Source organism: Phyllobates terribilis, unplaced genomic scaffold (genome assembly GCF_046119375.1).
Source record: "Phyllobates terribilis strain yellow unplaced genomic scaffold, ASM4611937v1 Scaffold_10__3_contigs__length_209671492, whole genome shotgun sequence".
NCBI lineage: Eukaryota > Metazoa > Chordata > Amphibia > Anura > Dendrobatidae > Phyllobates > Phyllobates terribilis.
The window spans coordinates 39,315,028-39,336,360 of record NW_027362770.1 but is presented as its reverse complement, the minus strand read 5'-3'; positions in this window follow the sequence as shown (position 1 = coordinate 39,336,360).

Below are 21,333 nucleotides of genomic sequence, written 5' to 3'. Positions count from 1 at the left end.
ATGATGTCCTAGTATATATCACTCAATCACATATATCCATCCCTGCTGTTATGGCTGAAATAGATCACTTTGTTACATGGTCAAATTTTAAAATCAATGCAGCGAAGTCTGAGGCCCTCGATGTCTCCCTCCCCAAATCCATACAGGATTCCATCCAGTCCAACTTTCCCTTTGCCTGGCCCTCACAGGGTATCAAATACTTAGGAATTCCTATTCATAGAGACCTCTCCCGTCTATGTTATCTTAATTTTGGGCCCTTTATTGAACAACTCCATACAGACCACGGTTGGCAAGTTCGAACTGTAAGATTCACTACGTGAACCACTGGTGTTTTGTGGAAAAGCACATGTACACTGTGTTCCAAATTATTATGCAAAAAGTGTTTAGGAGTGATAAGGGAAGAATTTTTTTGTTTGTCAGTTAAAGTCATTGATGGTGATGTGTGTCAGGGTTCTTTATATCACTGTAAGCAATTGCAGACACCTGGGCTAATTAGTTTGGCAGGTGTGTCCAATGAAAGGCAAGACTACTTAAGAAGGCTGTCCCACATTATTAAGCAGCCTACATATTCTGCCAAAATGGGAAAGAAAAAGGATGTGTCGGCTGCTGAGAAGCAACAAATTGTGGAGTGTTTAGGTCAAGGCATGACTACAATCAACATTGTGCGATGATCAGGATGAAGTGTCTTGGCAATCAAGAAGTATGTAGCTGATTCACAGTACACACGTGTGCGTGCTGATAAGGGAAAATTAAGGACTCTTTCCTACAGGCAATTACGTCAGGTTAAAAGAGCAGCAGCAAAAAACCTTGTCATAGCAGCAGACAAGTTTTTGAAGCTGCTGTTGGCTCCATCATCCCCCGAACAACAAGATGCAGAGTCCTTCAGAGGTTTGCAGCTGTGCGTATGCCATCCTGTCGACCTCCTCTATCCATTGCACACAAGCAGAAATGGCTCCAGTTGGCCAAACAATACATGAAGACTGACTTCAAAACTGTTTTGTTCACCAATGAGTGCCGTGCAATGCTCGATGGTCCAGATGGATGGAGTGGAGGATGGCTGGTTGATGGACACCCCACGCAAACATGGCTACGGCGCCAACAAGGAGGAGGTGGAGTAATGTTTTGGGCTGGAATCATGGGGAGAGAGATTGTCGGCCCTTTTAGGATCCCTGAAGGGGTAAAGATGAACTCCATAATGTATGTGGAGTTTCTCAAACAGCACTTCCTGCCATGGTTCAAGAAGAAGAACCGTGTATTCCGCAGCAAGATCATTTTCATGCATGATAATGCACTGTCTCATGCTGCACATAACACATCTGCATCTCTGGCTGATACGGGCATAAAAGGGGACAGACTTATCGTGTGACCCCCATGCTCCCCTGACCTCAACCCCATTCAGAACCTCTGGAGCATCATTAAAAGGAGTGTCTATGATGGCGGGAGGCAGTTCACATCTAAGCAACAGCTCTGGGAGGGTATTCTGTCCTCATGCAAAACAATTGAAGCAGAAACCATCCAAAACCTGACAAATTCAATGGACGGGAGAGTTCAGATGCTCCTTTCGAACAAGGGGTCCTATGTGCAAATGTAACATCAACTAGAATAAAGTTTTGAGTTGAAAACTGTTTGATTTCAGTTTCTAATAACCTGCTAATGCTTATAATGTCAAAAATGACAATTTTTTTGTTCTTCATTAAAATGAAAAGGTTGATCGAAGAGTGTGGGGGATCTAAGAGTGTGGCAACCCAGTAGTCAGGATTACTTCGAATTCTGACAATCTGAGGGTCATGTTGCAGGTAGTGAAGCAAGAAGGCACTCATGTGTCTTGCGCATATAGGAGCCCCAAAATTATTTTCCGGGCTAGATGCAGCTAAAAATTATTATTAATTTAAAAACTGGCGGAGCTTAGTATAGATGGCCTAACAGAATCAGTACTGCAAACTGCTACAAAGCCCAAATTATTTTCCAGCCAAGATACAGATAAACATGATTAGTAATTTTAAATCTGGTGGAGTTTAGAATAGATGGCCTAATAGAATCAGTACTGCACACTGCTACAAGGCCCAAATTATTTTCCAGCCAAGATACAGATAAACATGATTAGTAATTTTAAAGCATAAAACGGTTGGTGAGGTGATTTTAACAAATCATCAAGCTTTTACTCTCCCCAGGATGACACAGGGGTAGAAAAGTCGTTTCGGATCCATGATTTGTTCATCTTTATGAACGTGAGTCTGTCTACATTATCAGTGGAGAGCCGCGTGCACTTATCTGTCAGCACACCACCAGCAGCGCTGAACACATGTTCAGACAGAACGCTGGCTGCGGGGCATGACAAGATCTCCAAGGCGTAAGTGGCGAGCTCCGGCCATTTATCCAGATTGAAAGCCCAAAAAGAGCAAGGGTCCAGTGACACAGTCATGGATTCAATGTTTACTTGGAGATACTCCTGTACCATCGTCTCTAGGCGTTAACTATGTGTCAGACTCCTTGTCACATGTGGCCTTGCAAAGGATGGGCTAAAAAAGTGGTGAAATGATTCCGCAAAATTGATGATACCAGCAGATACTGTGTTTCTGTTACGTTTTGAGAGCTGAACAATCGACGGTCCCACGGTTGGCAAGTTGGGACTGTGAGATTCGCTACGTGCAGCACTAGTGTTTTTGGGAAAAGCACATGTAAGATTCTGCAACAGTCTCTGCTGATACTCCTGCATGCGTGCATCTCTTTCTATGGCAGGAATAATTTCTGCAAATTTACTTTTGTACCGGGGATCTAACAGTGTGGCAACCCAGTAGTCAGGATTATTTCTAATTCTCACAATTCGAGGGTCATGTTGCAGATAGTGCAGCAAGAAGGCACTCATGTGTCTGGCGCATCCAGGAGCACAAAGTCCCTGTTGTGTTGGTGGCGAGGTAACAATCATGCTTCCTTCCTCTGTCCTCTCCCCCCAACCTCGCACAACAGAAATGTGATCAAGGTCTCCCTCATCTGATGAGTCTTCCATCAGTTCGTCCTCCACTTCTTCCTGGGCTCCTGCACCTTCCTCACTAGTTTGGCTGCTACCATGCGCCCTGGTAAAACCATCTCCCCCACCCTCACATGCCTGCCGCCTTGGTGCTGCCGACCGTCTGGACCTTGCAGATGTTAGCCCTTCCGCATACAACTCCTCCTCCTCTACTTCCTCCACCTCCTCTTGTGCCACCACCTGACTCCGAATTCTGTTTAACATGTGCTCCAGCATGTAAATCACTGGAATAGTCATGCTGATAATGGCATCGTCAGCACTAAACATCTTCGTCGCCATTTCAAAACTGTGCAGAAGGGTGCATAGGTTCCTGATCTGAGACCACTCCTCCAGCGTGATTTGCCCCACCTCTGGAACTTGTTGGCCCAGGCTATACGTCACAACGTATTGCACCAGGGCTTGTCGGTGCTGCCACAGTTGCTGCAACATGTGCAGAGTTGAATTCCACCGGGTAGGCACATCGCATTTTAGCCGGTGAAGTGGCAGGCCCAACGACTTCTGTAGAGATGTACGTCGCTGAGATGCGGGACGCGAATGGTGGAAGTGAGCACACAGCGACCGTGCCCTCTGCAGAAGGCCATCTAGTCCGGGATAGTGGGCTAAAAATTGCTGAACAACCAGGTTCAACACGTGAGCCATACAAGGCACGTGTGTGACATTGCCCCGGCGAAGGGTCGCACCCAGGTTTGCAGCATTGACGCACACGGCCTTCCCTGGTTTCAGGTCCAGTGGAGACAACCATTCATGAAACTGGTTCTCCAGAGATGACCACAACTCCTCAGCTGTGTGACTCACATTTCCCAGACATTTCAAAGTAAAAACCGCCTGATGACGTTGAGCCCTGCTGCCAGCATAGTAAGGAGGTGTGCAGGATCCCTTCTGCGCAGTTAGAAAGCTTGTGGCATGACCAGACAGGCTTTAGATGCAGGTGGAGGACCGAGATGAGGTTGAGGAGGCAGAAGCAGTGGAGGAACTTTGAGATAAAGAGGATTGACGCACAACTCGTGGGGACGGCAAGACTTGGACAGCAGCCCCTTGTCCTGCTGTCACCATAGTTACCCAGTGCACAGTCAGCGACATGTAACGCCCCTGCCCATGCCTACTCGTCCAAGTGTCTGTGGTGAAATGCACCCTGTCACACACAGAGTATCTCAAAGAAGCGGTGATGTTGTGTGCGACATGCTGGTGGAGCGCAGGCACACCTTTCTTTGAGAAGTAGTGCCGACTGGGCAACTGGTACTGGGACACTGTGACGGACATAAGGTTTCGAAAATCCTCTGTGTCCACCAGGCGGAAAGGCAGCATTTCTGTTGCCAAGAGATTGCAGATGGTGAAATTCAACCTCTTAGCTTTCTCATAGCTAGGAGGAAATGGTCTTTTACTTGTCCACATCTGAGGGACTGAGGGCTGGCTGTTGTGCTTAGAAGGGGTTGAGAAGGGTGTCCCCGGCAAACTGCAGGTGTGTGAGGAAGATGCTGGCGGACATGTTAGGTTGCCTTGATCCAAAGGTGGTGCTATCGATGTCGGACAGCGCTGAACATCAGCTGGTGTTTCAACCTCCAAAGAAAATGATGACCTGCCAATCACGCTGGCTGTTGCGGGTAAAGAGGTGGCAGGTCTGCGTCCCAAAACAGGTGTGACTGCTGTCACCCCAGTCACAGAGCATGAAGAGGCTGCGGATGCACAAGATGTGGTAGACGGTGGTTGGCCCGGCCGGCTAGGCCGCATTGTAGCACAGTGAGCTTCCCACTGCAACTTATGCTTCATGTCCATGTGCCGGTTCATGCATGAAGTACTCAAACTATGTATTTTTTGGCCTCTACTTAGCTTTTGCTGACAAATGTTACAGATAACACGAGTTGGGTCATCTTTATCGATCTGAATAAATGCCCAGGCTATGCAAGGCTTAGCACCCATGCGACCTGAAGAGCCACCACGACTTGTGGTCAGAGGAGTTGTGTTTGAGGATGCAGTTGTTGATGTGCTTCCAGTACTACGTCTCTATCCAGGAAGGCGCAACCTGACCTCATCGTCACTAGCATCCTCCTCCACCTCCTCTGCTGACCTCATCTCTTGGCTGACTGTGGGTTGACAGTAAGTGGGATCTCCAACCTCGTCATCATCACCCTGTGTGTTATCACACCCGTCGTCCTCAGAGCCAACCTCTTCCTGCCCTTACAAAAAACTCAAGTTGTCCCTCCAATGAGGTATTTGAGTCTCATCATCAACTTCCTCATTGTCTCCACCAACAGGAGTTACAGTTTGGGAATTAGGGTCTTCATTATGGTCAGAACCTTCTGTGTCTGGTCCTGGATCCGACTCATAAAGATTCTGGGCATCAATTCAGATCATTTCCTCGTCTGGATTCACCGAAGCTCTGGAGCCGACCTCTGATTCCCAGGCTATAGTATGAGTAAACAGCTCTGCAGACTCAACCATCTGTTCTACCCCATACTCAGACGGGCAGCTGGAGACTTGGGAGCTGTGAGGAAGCAAGTGCGATTGGGGTGACACCTCTGAGGACTGGAGTATATGTGATGTTGAAGTTGAGGTGGAGGAGAGCCCACTTAAAGGAACACTTGATATCCATTGAAGCATCTGCTGTTTTTGTGCCTCATCTGGAATTTGTAGCGATTGGCGTGGCCATAAGAATGGGATCTTATCCCATTGTCCGCTAAAAGAAGTAGACATCTTAGTTTGGCTGGAAGATGGTCTTTCTTCTGCAGATGTTACTGTTGCTCTAACACCTACCCCACGGACACAACCTTTTTTTCCCTTCCCAACACGCCTATTCCCCTTTCCACCAACAGCAGGCCTTTTTCCACTCATTTTGGTGGTTAACTAATTCACAACTCTGGAGTTGTTTGCACAAAAAACAATGGATGGTAACCGAGCAGAGCTGAGTGGCCAAACTGTGGTATTAGCTGGGTTAGATGCAGATAAAAATTATTTTGAATTTGCAACCTGCTGGAGGTTAGTATAGATGGACTAATAGAACAAGTCCCACACACTGCTACAAGCCGAAATATTTTTTCAGAGCTAGATGCAGAAAAAAATTATATTGAATTTGCAACCTGCTGGTCTTTAGTATAGATGGACTAATAGAACAAGTGCCACACACTGCTAGAAGCCGAAATATTTATTCAGAGCAAGATGCAGAAAAAAATTATATTGAATTTGCAACCTGATGGAGGTTATTATAGATGGAATAATAGAACAAGTCCCACACACACTGCTACAAGCCGAAATATTTTTTCAGAGCTAGATGCAGAAAAAAATTAGATTGAATTTCCAACCTGGTCGAGGTTAGTATAGATGAACTAATAGAACAAGTCCCACACACTGCTACAAGCCGAAGCCCAAATATTTTTTCAGAGCTAGATGCAGAAAAAAATTATTTTGAATTTGCAACCTGCTAGAGGTTAGTATAGATGGACTAATAGAACAAGTCCCACACACTGCTACAAGCCAAAATAGTTTTTCAGAGCTAGAAGCAGAAATAAATTATATTGAATTTGCAACCTGCTGGAGGTTAGTATAGATGGACTAATAGAACAAGTCCCACACACTGCTAGAAGCCAAAATAGTTTTTCAGAGCTAGATGCAGAAAAAAATTATATTGAATTTGCAACCTGCTGGAGGTTAGTTTGGATGGACTAATAGAACAAGTCCCACACACTGCTTGAAGCCGAAATATTTTTTCAGAGCTAGATGCAGAAAAAAATTATATTGAATTTGCAACCTGATGGAGGTTAGTATAGATGGACTAATAGAACAAGTCCCACACACTGCTAGAAGCCGAAATAGTTTTTCAGAGCTAGATGAAGAAAAAAATTATATTGAATTTGCAACCTGATGGAGGTTAATATAGATGGACTAATAGAACAAGTCCCACACACTGCTAGAAGCCAAAATATTTTTTCAGAGCTAGATGCAGAAAAAATTATATTGAATTTGCAACCTGATGGAGGTTAGTATAGATGGAATAATAGAACAAGTCCCACACACTGCTACAAGCCGAAATATTTTTTCAGAGCTAGATGCAGAAAAAAATTAGATTGAATTTGCAACCTGATGGAGGTTAGTATAGATGGACTAATAGAACTAGTCCCACACACTGCTACAAGCCGAAGCCCAAATATTTTTTCAGAGCTAGATGCAGAAAAAAATTATTTTGAATTTGCAACCTGATGGAGGTTAGTATAGATGGACTAATAGAACAAGTCCCACACACTGCTAGAAGCCGAAATAGTTTTTCAGAGCTAGATGCAGAAAAAAATTATATTGAATTTGCAACCTGATGGAGGTTAGTATACATGGACTAATAGAACATGTCCCACACACTGCTGCAAGCCGAAATATTTTTTCAGAGCTAGATGCAGAAAAAAATTAGATTGAATTTGCAACAAGGTGGAGGTTAGTATAGATGGACTAATAGAACAAGTCCCACACACTGCTACTAGCCGATTCCCAAATATTTTTTCAGAGCTAGATGCAGATAAAAATTATTTTGAATTTGCAACCTGCTGGAGGTTAGTATAGATGGACTAATAGAACAAGTCCCACACACTGCTAGAAGCCGAAATAGTTTTTCAGAGCTAGATGCAGAAAAAAATTATATTGAATTTGCAACCTGATGGAGGTTAGTATAGATGGACTAATAGAACAAGTCCCACACACTGCTAGATGCCGAAATAGTTTTTCAGAGCTAGATGCAGAAAAAAATTATATTGAATTAGCAACCTGATGGAGTTTAGTATAGATGGACTAATAGAACAAGTCCCACACATTGCTAGAAGCCGAAATAATTTTTCTGAGCTAGATGCAGAAAAAATTATATTGAATTTGCAACCTGATGAAGGTTAGTATAGATGGACTAATAGAACAAGTCCCACACACTGCTAGAAGCCGAAATAGTTTTTCAGAGCTAGATGCTGAAAAAAATTATATTGAATTTGCAACCTGCTGGAGGTTAGTATAGATCTACTAATAGAACAAGTCCCACACACTGCTAGAAGCCGAAATATTTTTTCAGAGCTAGATGCAGAAAAAAATTATATTGAATTTGCAACCTGCTGGAGGTTAGTATAGATGAACTAATAGAACAAGTTCCACACACTGCTACAAGCCAAAATGTTTTTTCAGAGCTAGATGCAGAAAAAAATTATATTGAATTTGTAACCTGCTGGAGGTTAGTATAGATGGACTAATAGAACAAGTCCCACACACTGCTAGAAGCCGAAATATTTTTTCAGAGCTAGATGCAGAAAAAAATTATATTGAATTTGCAACCTAATGGAGGTTAGTATAGATGGGCTAATAGAACAAGTCCCACACACTTCTAGAAGCCGAAATAGTTTTTCAGAGCTAGATGCAGAAAAAAATTATATTGTATTTGCAACCTGATGGAGGTTAGTATAGATGGACTAATAGAACAAGTCCCACACACTGCTAGAAGCCGAAATATTTTTTCAGAGCTAGATGCAGAAAAAAATTATATTGAATTTGCAACCTGCTGGAGGTTAGTATAGATGGACTAATAGAACAAGTCCCACACACTGCTAGAAGCCGAAATATTTTTTCAGAGCTAGATGCAGAAAAAAATTATATTGAATTTGCAACCTGCTGGAGGTTAGTATAGATGGACTAATAGAACAAGTCCCACACACTGCTAGAAGCCAAAATAGTTTTTCAGAGCTAGATGCAGAAAAAAGTTATATTGAATTTGCAACCTGCTGGAGGTTAGTATTGATGGACTAATAGAACAAGTTCCACACACTGCTACAAGCCGAAATATTTTTTCAGAGCTAGATGCAGAAAAAAATTATATTGAATTTGCAACCTGCTGGAGGTTAGTATAGATGGAAAAAAATTATATTGAATTTGCAACCTGCTGGAGGTTAGTATAGATGGACTAATAGAACAAGTCCCACACACTGCTAGAAGCCGAAATATTTTTTCAGAGCTAGATGCAGAAAAAAATTATATTGAATTTGCAACCTAATGGAGGTTAGTATAGATAGACTAATAGAACAAGTCCCACACACTGCTAGAAGCCGAAATAGTTTTTCAGAGCTAGATGCAGAAAAAAATTATATTGAATTTGCAACCTGATGGAGGTTAGTATAGAGGGACTAATAGCACAAGTCCCACACACTGCTAGAAGCCGAAATAGTTTTTCAGAGCTAGATGCAGAAAAAAATTATATTGAATTTGCAACCTGATGGAGGTTAGTATAGATGGAATAATAGAACAAGTCTCACACACTGCTAGAAGCCGAAATATTTTTTCAGAGCTAGATGCAGAAAAAAATTATATTGAATTTGCAACCTGATGGAGGTTAGTATAGATGGACTAATAGAACAAGTCCCACACACTGCTAGAAGCCAAAATAGTTTTTCAGAGCTAGATGCAGAAAAAAATTATATTGAATTTGCAACCTGATGGAGGTTATTATAGATGGACTAATAGAATCTTGCTATGCCAAAAAGGTTTTACTTCACTAGGTGGAGTAAAAAAAATTGTATTCCATACACAGGTGGTGTAGCTTGCAACACAGATAGGCTACTCCACTGACTAACACAAACTGCAAGAGGACAAAAAGGATTAGCTTTGCTAGATTTAGCCAAATGCTGTGAAAAAAACTTGCGCAGCACTGGCACAGACCTGCCTTGCAAAAAGTGATAGGAACTGATGTAACCTAGCCCTCAAAAGGACTGCAATTACAATTAGTCTTTACTCCCAACCTATCTATTTAAGAGCACAGACCTGCCTGATAAAAGTGATAGGAACTGATGTAACCTAGCCCTGAAAAGGACTGAAATTACAATTAGTCTTTACTCCCAACCTATCTATTTAAGAGCACAGACCTGCCTGATAAAAGTAGTACGAAATGATGTAACCTAGTCCTTAAAAGGACTGCAATCACAACTATTTCCTACTCCCAAGCTATCTGTAGATTTGTGCAAAAATTGGCTTGAAATTAACAAAGTATAGCGCACACAGCAACAGCGGTGCCATCTAACACGCAGCTGCAGCAGTGAGAAAATGGTGGCGACAGGGAAAATGGCTGGGTCTTATAGGGCTCATACACTGCCAATAACACATGCCCTTGCTTGTGTGAAAAAAAGCATTTCACTCCGTGTGTGCGCTGCTGATAGGCTGACAGATTGCACCTCCCCACTGTAAATGCGGGAAAGAGAAAAAAAAAAGGAGATCTTCATTATTTCTGCAGAGATCCATCCCCTGCCCCTTCCCCCGCCCCGCTGTACACTCAAACTGCGTATTAACATTAATTTTCAGCATTACTGAGAAAAAATCCAGTTATGATTTTGGTGCACGAACAGTTATCGAACATAACCTCGAACAGCCGAATTTTTTTCAAATCGTTCGCGTTCGCCGAACGGCTCGAACACCGCCCAAAACAGCTCGAATTTGAGATTGGCGAACAGTTCGAGTTGAACACCGCTCATCTCTTCTCAAAACCTAGATCTGCCTGAGCTGCTTTTGAAAGTTTGCCGCAAGTGTGCCCATTTCAGAAAGTCAGCTACAGCTTCTGCTACCCTGGCAGTGCTTCAGCAGCGTTTGCAGCTTTATGCTCACCAACTGCTGTGCAATGTGACCACACATTGGAAATTAACTTTGTAGATATTGGGAAGGATTTGTGAGCAGCAGAGGGCAGTTGTTGAGTACCAGCTTCAACATGCCCATTGGAATTCAGGTCAGCCTCCGCACATTACAACTGATGAGTGGGCATGTATGTCTGACATCTGTGCCGTCCTCCAAATCTTTGAGGACTCCATCAAGATGGTGAGTGGAGATGGCGCCATAATTAGCGTCACCATCCGTTTCTCTGTCTAATGAAACGCTCGCTGCTCACAGTTAAAGAGGGGGCATTGCAGGCGAAGTTAGGAACTATACAGGGTGATACTACACAACTCAGCCTCATCTCATCTCAAAGCGGATTGGATGATAATGAGGAGGAGGATGAGGAGGAGAACATGGACAGTTGTCCTCTTGGTGAGGACAGGGAAGTCTTGACTGTCTTGGTAGTCTTAATACCCTTCTTTCAGTCTGTGGGAAAGGTATATCATTTTCACTTAATGATGACCTTCAGTAGCCTAAACTGTGGCTTTGCTTATGCATGTTATTTCTTAAAACACATTGCAGATCAAGCCATTTCCCAACTTTGTTGTCCTGAAATTCAAGGCATAAAGAAAGATCATTGTGTGTGACTAAGCACCACTGAGAAGTGTGAGATGATGTTGGACGTGTTGCCATTGCTTATGGAAAAAGCTACATTAGAGGACTTCGTGGGAGAAATGACAGCCAGAGTAGATACGGTTTCCCTCTATGCCAGTCCTTTCACTGACTTAAAGAATACGGCTGAGGTGAAATACAGCTGTCACCGAGAAGCAGTGTCAGACTGAAGAACATTGGTCCCGCAAGAGGATTTGATTCTGAGGGCCAACCTTTTTCTCCCGCTCAAGAGCCCCATAGCAGCTGCAAGATTTGCGCTATGAAATCTCCTGAAGGAAAAGCAAGGCCCACTGGAGGATTCTCCTGCCTAAGAACAGTCTGTGTGAAGGTTCCAGGACACTGTATTGCTGCTTTTTTTACTAAGAGGAAACCGGAGAACCCGGGAGAAACCCCCGCAACCACGGGGAGAACATACAAACTACTAACAGATGTTGTCCTTGGTGGGATACAATTGAATGCAGGACCCCAGCACTGCAAGGCAGAAGTGATAACCACTTAACCCTCTCAGTTCTCCCGGCTCTGATATCTAACATGCTGGAGAAACTTGCACCTACTGCCACTCAGTGTCTTCAGCTCCTTTGTGAGAAACTAATGTTTGGGCAGCCATTCAGTCGACCAAATAAAATTTCTGAGAAGGAAATTATGAATTGCTCCGCTTCTGGTATTGGGTGCACTGATAATACCATGACATGCCATAATTCACTGGAAATATTCTAGGCTGGTTGGAGATGAGCTCATTCCCACAGAAAAGCACCAGCAGCAAGCTAAGGAGATAGTGGCCCCTATCATCATAAAGGAGTTAGCTTGCTGTCTAGGAGACCGACCACCGCTGCTGTCTACCTTGTGAACATTGTGTTGAAGCTTGCAAGGTGTCACAGGTTTACTGTGACAGAGAGGAGTCAGAAGACAGCAGCGTCTGATTCCTCCCACTTCTACACTCATTAGAAGCTTTTTGCCTTCATATTAATCAGTGCAGGGCTTAATCTGCTCTGTTGTGAGCTCTTTGAAGCTTACCTTCATTTAGTCTCTCAGCAGATTTGTCCCGTGTATCTCCTCTACTGTGTAACTCTGTATCCCAACACATCAGACTCTCGCCTACCATGGAAACCTTGAAAAAGAAGCTGAAGACCCACTTCTTCTGACAAGCGTACAATCTGCGGTAACCCTCACTCCAGCATACCGCTGCACGACTAGCTGTACCCTGACCTACTGTATCCTCACCCATCCCTTGTAGATTGTTTGTGCACCCTTGCAGGCAGCATCCTCTCTCCTCTTGTACCAGTTAGTGACTCCTTTTCACATGTAAAGAGCCACGGAATAACTCTTTGTAATAATAATAATAATAATAATAATAATAATAATAATTATCGTACTTGTACTCTGGGTCAATTGATGGCACTTTCCTGGTGTCTAGCCCTAATTTCACATGTTTTGGTAGCTTTTGGGCCCGTTTGAAGGTGTTGTGTATGCGTTTATTTTTGCCCCCCATTGAATCCTATGGCGTTCAGCTTTGTTCGGCTAATATACGATGAATAATTTAGCGAATATTGCAAATTCGGCGAACGTAATCAGAACATAACATTGAAATATTTGCTCATCTCTGTCTAAAAACTGCACACTTCAAAGTGCTCAAAACCACATTCAAAAAGTTTATTAACTCTTCAGGTGCTTTACTGGAATTAAAGAAATGTGGAAGGAGAAAAATGAACATTTAACTTTTTTTCACAAAAATGTTATTTTAGCCCCAAAATCTTTTATTTTTAAAGGGTAACAGGAGAAAATGGACCACAAAATGTGTTTGTGCAATTTCTCTTGAGTACACCAATACTCCATATGTGGGGGAAAACCGTTGTTTGGGCACACAGCAGGAGTCAGAAGGAAGAAGCACCATTTGACTTTTTTAACTCAAAATTGTCTGGAATCAAGAGCAGACGCCATGTCGTGCTGGGAGAGCGCCTGATGTGCCTAAACAGTTGAAACCCCCATGAAGTGACCCCGTTTTGGAAACTAGACCCCTCAAGGAATTTATCTAGATGTGTGAAGAGCACCTTGAACCCCCTGATACTTCACTGAAGTTTATATTTTGTTTTAGCCCCAATTTTTTGATTTTCCCAAGGGTAATAGGAGAAAATGGACCACAACATTTGTTGTGCAATTTCTCTAGAATGCACTGATACCCCATATGTGGGGGAAAACTACTGTTTGGTCACATGGCAAGGCTCGGACAGGAAGAAGTGACTTTTTGGAATGCAGACTTTCATGGAATGGTCGTGTTTGGAAAGCCCCTGATTTACCTAAACAGTAGAAACCCCCCAGAAGTGACCCCATTTTGGAAATTAGACCCATCAAGGGATATGGTGAGCACCTTGAACCCACAGGTGCCTCACAAAATTTTACAACATTGGACTTTGAAAATGAAAATATTTTATTTTTCCCACAGAAATGTTGTTTTAGCCCCAATTTATTTTGTTTTCACAAGGGTAGCAGGAAAAAATGGACACCACAATTGTTTTGCAATTTTTCTGAGTATACCGATAGCCCATATGTGGCCGAAAAATGCTTTTGAGGCACAGTACAAAGTTCAGAGAGGAAGAAGCGCCATATTGGAGTTCAGCTTTTGCTGGAATGGTTTGAGGGTGCCATGTCACATTGGCAGAGCCCCTGAGGTGCTAGAACAGCAAAAACCTCACATAAGTAACCCCATTTTACAAATTACACCTCTCAATGAATTCATATAAGGATGCAGTAATCATATTGACACCACAAGTGTGTCACAGAATTTTATACCATTTGGCAGTGAAAAAATAATAATTACATTTTTACCATAAAAATAATTTTTAGCCCCAGATTTTACATTTTCACTAGAGGAAATGGATAAAATAGCAAGATAATTTCTCACACATTTTTTTCAGAATATGGAAATACCCTATATGTGGCTGTACAGTAGTGCTTAACCACTTAGCGAGACTCGGGGGTGGGGGGGACCGCTATCTGTCTCCTGGAGCACAGATTTTCCTAAAATAGTTTGCGCACACCATATACAGAACTCCTAAGTGCTAGAAGAGCAGACTACCTCCCTCAAGTGACCCCGTTTTGGAAATTTTTCTACAGGTGCAGTGATGGTTTGACTCCATGGGTGTTTTCCAGAAACAAGCAGCAGTGGATTTTGCTGATTAAAAATTGCAAGTCTGCTATTATAGTGCCCGTACATTGTGATGCACAGTACATTATGCCCAGCTCGTGCTTCTGGAGACATGAACCCATAAATTAGACGAGCTCTCATCGCTACAGAAATGCCAAACATGTGGGGGCATTTGGATTTGGAAGTGCAGAATTTCTTTTGGGGGGCGAGGAGCCATTTCGCTTTTCTAGAGCCTTTGTAAGACCAGTTACTTGGAAACCTCCTATATTTCCTTTAATAGATGACGGATCTGAGTGGGGACTTGCTTTTTTGTGAATTGATTTGAAGCTTTTGTGGGGAACATTTTACATAACATTTTGGATCACGTTTATCTTGTGCTCTATGCTGAGCACTTGCATCGGGGTTTCCATCTATGTTTCGGAGTGATGTGTTTCAGATGAAACCCCTGAGGGATCCATTCACTATAATGAGGCAGCAGAGTTACTCTGGCCCCCTTCTGACCTCTATTCAGCGTTTTCTTTCTTTTCAGATGTGCACAAAACTGTGGTCAACTGCACTTTTATGCATGCTTCAAGAGACGGACACAGGCCAGATGGCATACATTGTAGGGAATCTTCCACTGGTGGCTCCATCTCAATCACATATTTAAGAGATTTGCATGCAAAACCCGCTGTCGCATATTAAAAAACACTTTTTTTGTTGCAAAACTAGTTTTTGCAACGCCATATTTTGAGAGCTATAATGTTTCCACATTTCTGCCAACAAAGTCATGTGAGGGCTAATTTTTTGCGGGACAACTTGGCATTTTTATTCGTACCATTTTCGGGCACATGACATTTTTTTGATCGCTTTCTATTCCGATTTTTGAGAGGCAGAATGAACAAAAAACAGTAATTCAGGAATTCTTATTATTATTTTTTTATTCTGTTCCACGTGTGGTAAAATTGATAATGCAGCTTTGTCAGTGCACTTACAGCGATACCATATTTATATATTTTTTATGTTTTGGTGCTTTTACACAATAAAAACTACTTTTATAGAAAAAATAATTTTTGCATCATTTTATTCTAAGCGCTATAACTTTTATTTTGCCGATGATGGAGCTGTATGGCCACTTGATTTTTGTTCGACAAGATGACGTTATTTGCGATATTATTATTATTTACATTCATCTTCTTGATCGCGTTTTATTTGACTATTCGGCGGTGAAATGAAAATGCATAGTTTTTTGCCTCTTTTTTTTTTAACAGTGTTCACTGAAGGTTGTGAGGGATCGGCTCTGTGGTAGACACTGGTTCACACACAGGGATGCAGTTCATCGGTACAAACAAACACAATATACAATATACGTCCATAAACCAGTCAGAATAACAAATTAAACAGCCTTTTCCAGGTATAAGAAGGTATAACAGAACACAATTGAAAAATAACCAGTCCATACAGCACGGCCTCAACTGTTTAAATTAAGTGCTTTTCTCAGAGTCCAGAAGGGTCTGAGCAGCACATGCAAGGCCTGCTCACCTTGCAAAACATACAGGCCGACTGAGACAGCCCCAACTGCCTTAAATTAGGACATTTCAAGACCTGGACTGGAGGAAAGTGAGCAGCCGATCCCATCCAGCTCTTTCAGCTTTTCTTAAGACCTGGCCCCATAATCCAGGCCCATTAAACACCTCTCAGCACTATGTATGCTGGAGCCTGCTTCTCCGGGTCCTACATCACCAAGGCTTGGTACCCCGGGAACACTTACCTGCAGTCCAAGACTTGTCCATCTGCAACCTTACATACCCCCCCTCTGCCCAAAACCAGGGGGCTTGGCACTTTCCGCCAATATACAATAGATAGGGCATGTGCATTCCCATGTTGATTCCTAGGACTATGCTCCACCTGAAAACTAAAATCTTATAGTTCTAGGAACCACCTAGCATTGTTCCCCTTATTCTCTCGCATCCACCTAAGTGAGGCATGGTCCGACACTAACCTGAACCTTCTACCTAACAGATAATACCTCAGATTGTCCAACGCCCAGTTCATGGCCAAACATTCTTTTTCCACCATGAAGTAGTTCTTCTCACACGTGGACAGCTTCAGACTGAGGTACATTATAGGATATTTCTCTCCATTAATTTCCTGGGACAAAACTGCTCCTAGACCGACATCTGATGTGTCCGTCTTGACCACAAACTCCTTTGAGAAATTCGGTGCCACCAGCACTGGCTGTCTCAGCTTCCATGGACTACTTAGCCATAGCCAACTTCATCCTTTTCAGAAGATCCATTAGTTGGGCTGCCATCAGGGGAAAGTTAGGGACAGATCTTCAATAGTAGCCCATGATGCCGAGAAATGCCGTGACCTGCTTCTTTGAGAGGGTCTGTGGCCAGTTCTGGATCACCTCCACCTTATTGATTTGTGGTTTTATTTCACCTCTACCAACCATGTAGCCCAGATACTTGGCTTCCTCCATCTCCATAGCACATGTCTTTGGGTTGATGGTAAAGTCTGCCTTCTTTGGGCATCAAGTATGCCTTGCACTTTGCCAAGATTACTACCCCAGTCCTGGCTGAATATGACAATGTCATCTAGGTAAGCCACTGCCTACTTTATATGGGGTGCTAAGATCCGGTCCTTGGCTCTCTGGAAAGTGTCCGGAGCAACCTGCAACCCAAATAACATCGTGACGTACTGATAACATCCGCCTGGCATCGAGAAGATCGTCTTCTCCTTGGCTTCTTTGGACAGGGGAATTTGCCAGTATCCTTTTGTGAGGTCCAGGGTGGTGATGTAGCGAGCTGGTCCTAGCCATTCAATAAGCTCATCTACCCTAGACATTGGGTAGGTGTTAAACTTTGAGACCTCATTCAGCTTCCTATAGTCATTGCAAAACTGCCATTCTCCATCTGGTTTCTGCACTAAGACTATGGGACTGGACCAGCCACTCTTGGACTCTTCAATGACTCCCAGGCAAAGCATCCACTTCACCTCTTTCGAGATCACTTCTTGGCAGGTTTTGGGAATCCGATATGGCTTCAAGTTTACCCGGACATGAGACTCCGTAAGAACCTCATGCTCTATGATCTGAGTGCAACCGGGTAGTTCTGAGAACAGGTGTCTGTTCCAATGTAGCAACTCTCTGTACTGTTGCTTTTGGGCACGTGACAGCTACTCTGCCACGTTGACCTTTTTCACGTCGGCTTCAGACTCAGTCACCAAACACAGAGCTTCCACAGGCTTCCTATCTCGCCATGGCTTAATCAACTTGATGAAGTACACCTGGTAGGGCTTCCTTCTCCCTTTTTGGTGGACTTTACAGTTGATGTTGCCAACCTTTTCAACTATTTCATAGGGGCCCTGCCATTTGGCCAGGAATTTGCTCTCCACTTTAGGTACCAGCACCAGTACCCTATCCCCAGGGTTGAAGTGTCTCACTCTCGCCAATCTATTGTACACCCTAGATTGTGCCTCTTGTGCTTTGGGGAGGTGTTATTTCACGATGGCCATCACCTTCGCAATTTTCTCTTCCATCTGGGCCACTTGTTTGATTACACTCCTGTAGAGTGTAGACTCTACTTCCCGGGTCTCCTTCACTACATCCAGGAGTCCATGGGAGTGTCAGCCATACAACAGTTCTAAAGGAGAGAATCCAGTAGAGGACTTTGGTACTTCTCTGATGGAGAACAGAAGGTATGGAAGTAGGCAATCTCAGTCTAGGCCATCCTTCTCTACGAACTTCTTTAACATGGCCTTCAAGATTTTATTGAACTTTTTCACCAAGCCATCCATCTGTGGATGGTAGACTGAGGTCCATACTTGTGTGATTTGCAGGGTTTTGCACAACTCCCTCATCACCTTTGACTTAAATGGGGTCCCTTGATCCGATAGAAGCTCCTTAGCTATACACTTGATGGAGGAGTTTGGTAGGGGTACAGCCTCCGTGTACTGGGTCGCATAGTTCAGTACCACCAGGATATATTTATGCCCTCTGGCCGACTTGACCAGGGGTCCCACTCAATCTAGGGTCACCAAACTGCCTGAGTCCAACACTCCAGTCACTCGCACCCTGTTTACAGACACTGAGCACGCCTCAGGGCCCTCGCCAGGTTGAGGAACTGCACTGCAGGTGGGGTAGGCCAAATAGGAGCAACGCCGGTCTATGTTGCAATCCATTGGCTCAGAGTTCATGGGACACTGGGCAGCTATATTGCCAGGGGCATGACACCTCCAACTGAGTATGGAATGGGATTGATCACCCGGCTGCGACACAGATGCCTTCTGGGACTTTGGACACCACCCCAGTGTGGATTTAGATCCCTTCTTTTGAAACCCCAAAAGGTGACCTTACCCCTGCTTGACTACCCAGGGAACCCCCACCCGACCGGAATCTCTCTACTAAGCCCACCAGATTGTCTGCATTGTGGGGATCTCCCTTGGCAACCCAGGACTCAGTTGGCTGTGGCAAAGAATGCATAAACTGATCCATGACCACTTTCTTGACCATCTGGGCCGGGGAACAAGTCTCTGGCTGCAGCCACTTCTGTACTAGGCACACAAGATGAAACATTTGTGACCGGGAAGGTTTGTCCTGTGAATTTCCAGGTGGACTCAATGTGCCCTGACTGCCAGGGTTATGCCTAGCCGCACTAGGATCTCAGCCTTAAGTTTGCTATACTCCTTAGCGTCTTGCAAGGCCATATCAAAGTATGCCTTCTGTAGCTCCCCGGTCAGATATGGTGGGAGAACCTCCGCCCACTACTCTGGTCGAAGTATTTCATGGTCTGCCACCCTCTCAAACATGGCTGGGAATGCCTCAACGTCATCCCCTGGAGTCATCTTTTGCAACACCCCTCTCATGGTTTTCCTCACCTGGGTCTCGTCGTTTTGGCCTGGAGGTGGTGCAGATTTTCTGACATGGACGGCCTCTGCCAAGAGCGTCATCTGTTTCTGCTGCTGGCGCTGCTGCTGCATTTGTTATTATTGAAGCTGGAATTGTTGTATCAACAATTTGTTTGTCTACTGCTGAGCTTGGTGCAGCTGCATATTCGCCTGTATCAGTTGTCTTATCAGCTCCTCCATGGTTGCAGGCAGCGCTTGTAATGCTACAGCTGCTTTGACCCAGGACATGCAGTTTCCAGACAGCAATCACCTGTCCTCTGGGATTTCTGCCCATATTCTCCACAAATTTGTGAGGGATCGGCTCTGTGGCAGATGCTTGTTCACACACAGGGAAGCAGTTCGTCAGTGCAAACAAGCAGGCAGTTTATTATACGTCCATAAACCAGTCAGAATAACAAATTAAACAGCCTCTTCCAGGTATAAGAAGGTATAACAGAACAAAATTGAAAAATAACCATTCCACACAACACAGCCTCAGCCGTTTAAATTAAGTGCTTTCCTCTGACTCCAGCACTGTCTGAGCAGCACATGCAAGACCTGCTCACCTTCCAAAACATATAGACCGACTGAGACAGCCCCAACTGCCTTAAATCAGGACATTTAAAGACATGGAATGGAGGTAAGTGAGCAGCCAATCCCACCCAGCTCTTTCAGCTGCTCGTAAAACCCAGCCACATAATCCGGGCCCATTAAACACCTCTCAGCACTATGTGTGCTGGAGCCTGCTTCTCCGGGTCCTACATCACCGAGGCTTGGTACCCCGGGGACACATACCTCCTGTCCTCGACCTGTCCAGCTGTAACCTTACAAGGGGTTAACTAGTGTGACAGTTTTATAGTTCGGGTTTTTCATTATTTCTCGATGCCAAACGTGAGCTTTTTGTTGGCTATTTTTTTTACATTAAAAATACGCATTTATGGGTGTAATGTTTTTAATTATTTTGTGATTTAAAAAAAAATAGTTTAACAATTTTTTTTTTACTTTTTTACTTAGTACCTCTATGGGAATTTAACTTTTAGCACTCTGAAAGCATTGCAATGCTTTATACATGTCAGTGCTGCACTGACAGAAGCCTCTTAGACCATGCTCTGAGCATGATCTAACAGGCTTTCCATGGCTTGGTGACCTGGATGTCTTCATGACGACCTCAGGTCACCATGGCAATGATCAGGCCCTCGCGTTGACGTCACAGGGGAGCTTATCGGAGGGAGCTCCCTCTCCTTGTCTTTTAAATGTTGCGATCGATCTCAATCGCATCACTTTGGGGGTTAAACAGGGAGGGAGAATAAAGTTCATTTTCTCCCCCTGCATTAGGCTGCGTGCAGGCACCGGGCAGCATAATAACTCTTTTGACTTGCAGATTAACCATATATCGGCAGGTTAAAAGCATTATTTCTGTTAACAGTTCTCTTTAAAGAGCTTGATATGAGTTGGTTACCACCTTAGGAGACCTCAGTGTGTAATACATGTCTTTAAAAGGCAATTGAAGTACTTGCAATTCATCATAACTTAACTCTTTTTGAAAAATTCTAGCGAATTAAAATTTCAAAAGATTTGCACTTCTCTTTCTATTAGTTTAGAATTACAGTGGCCTGCATTTAAACTTGCTTTATATCACTAAACCAAATGCAAAAAGTATGTATACTTATTAAAATGTACAATTACACAATTTTACAAATAATTTCTGTTTCCACTGAATTATAATTTGATATGTTAGAAAGGCCATCCTGATTTATTGTGCTTGTTTACTCACAGCTCTAAATATGGAAATAACAGATATCAATAGCGTATTATTCTTAACACTTCCCAAGTGAGTTTTCTAGAGAGGATATAAAGTATTCCCTCTTAGATATGAACTGATTATAAAAGTGCAGTATTACGACTAAGCACATCTTGTACCCACTAATTAAAGAGCTCTTCGGCAGTAGGATGCAAAGCAGAAGATGCTTGAGAGTATCACTGCTTGTTTCCTTGTTAAAGGTGAAGCCTAATTTAGCATCCTGTGTTAAAGTGC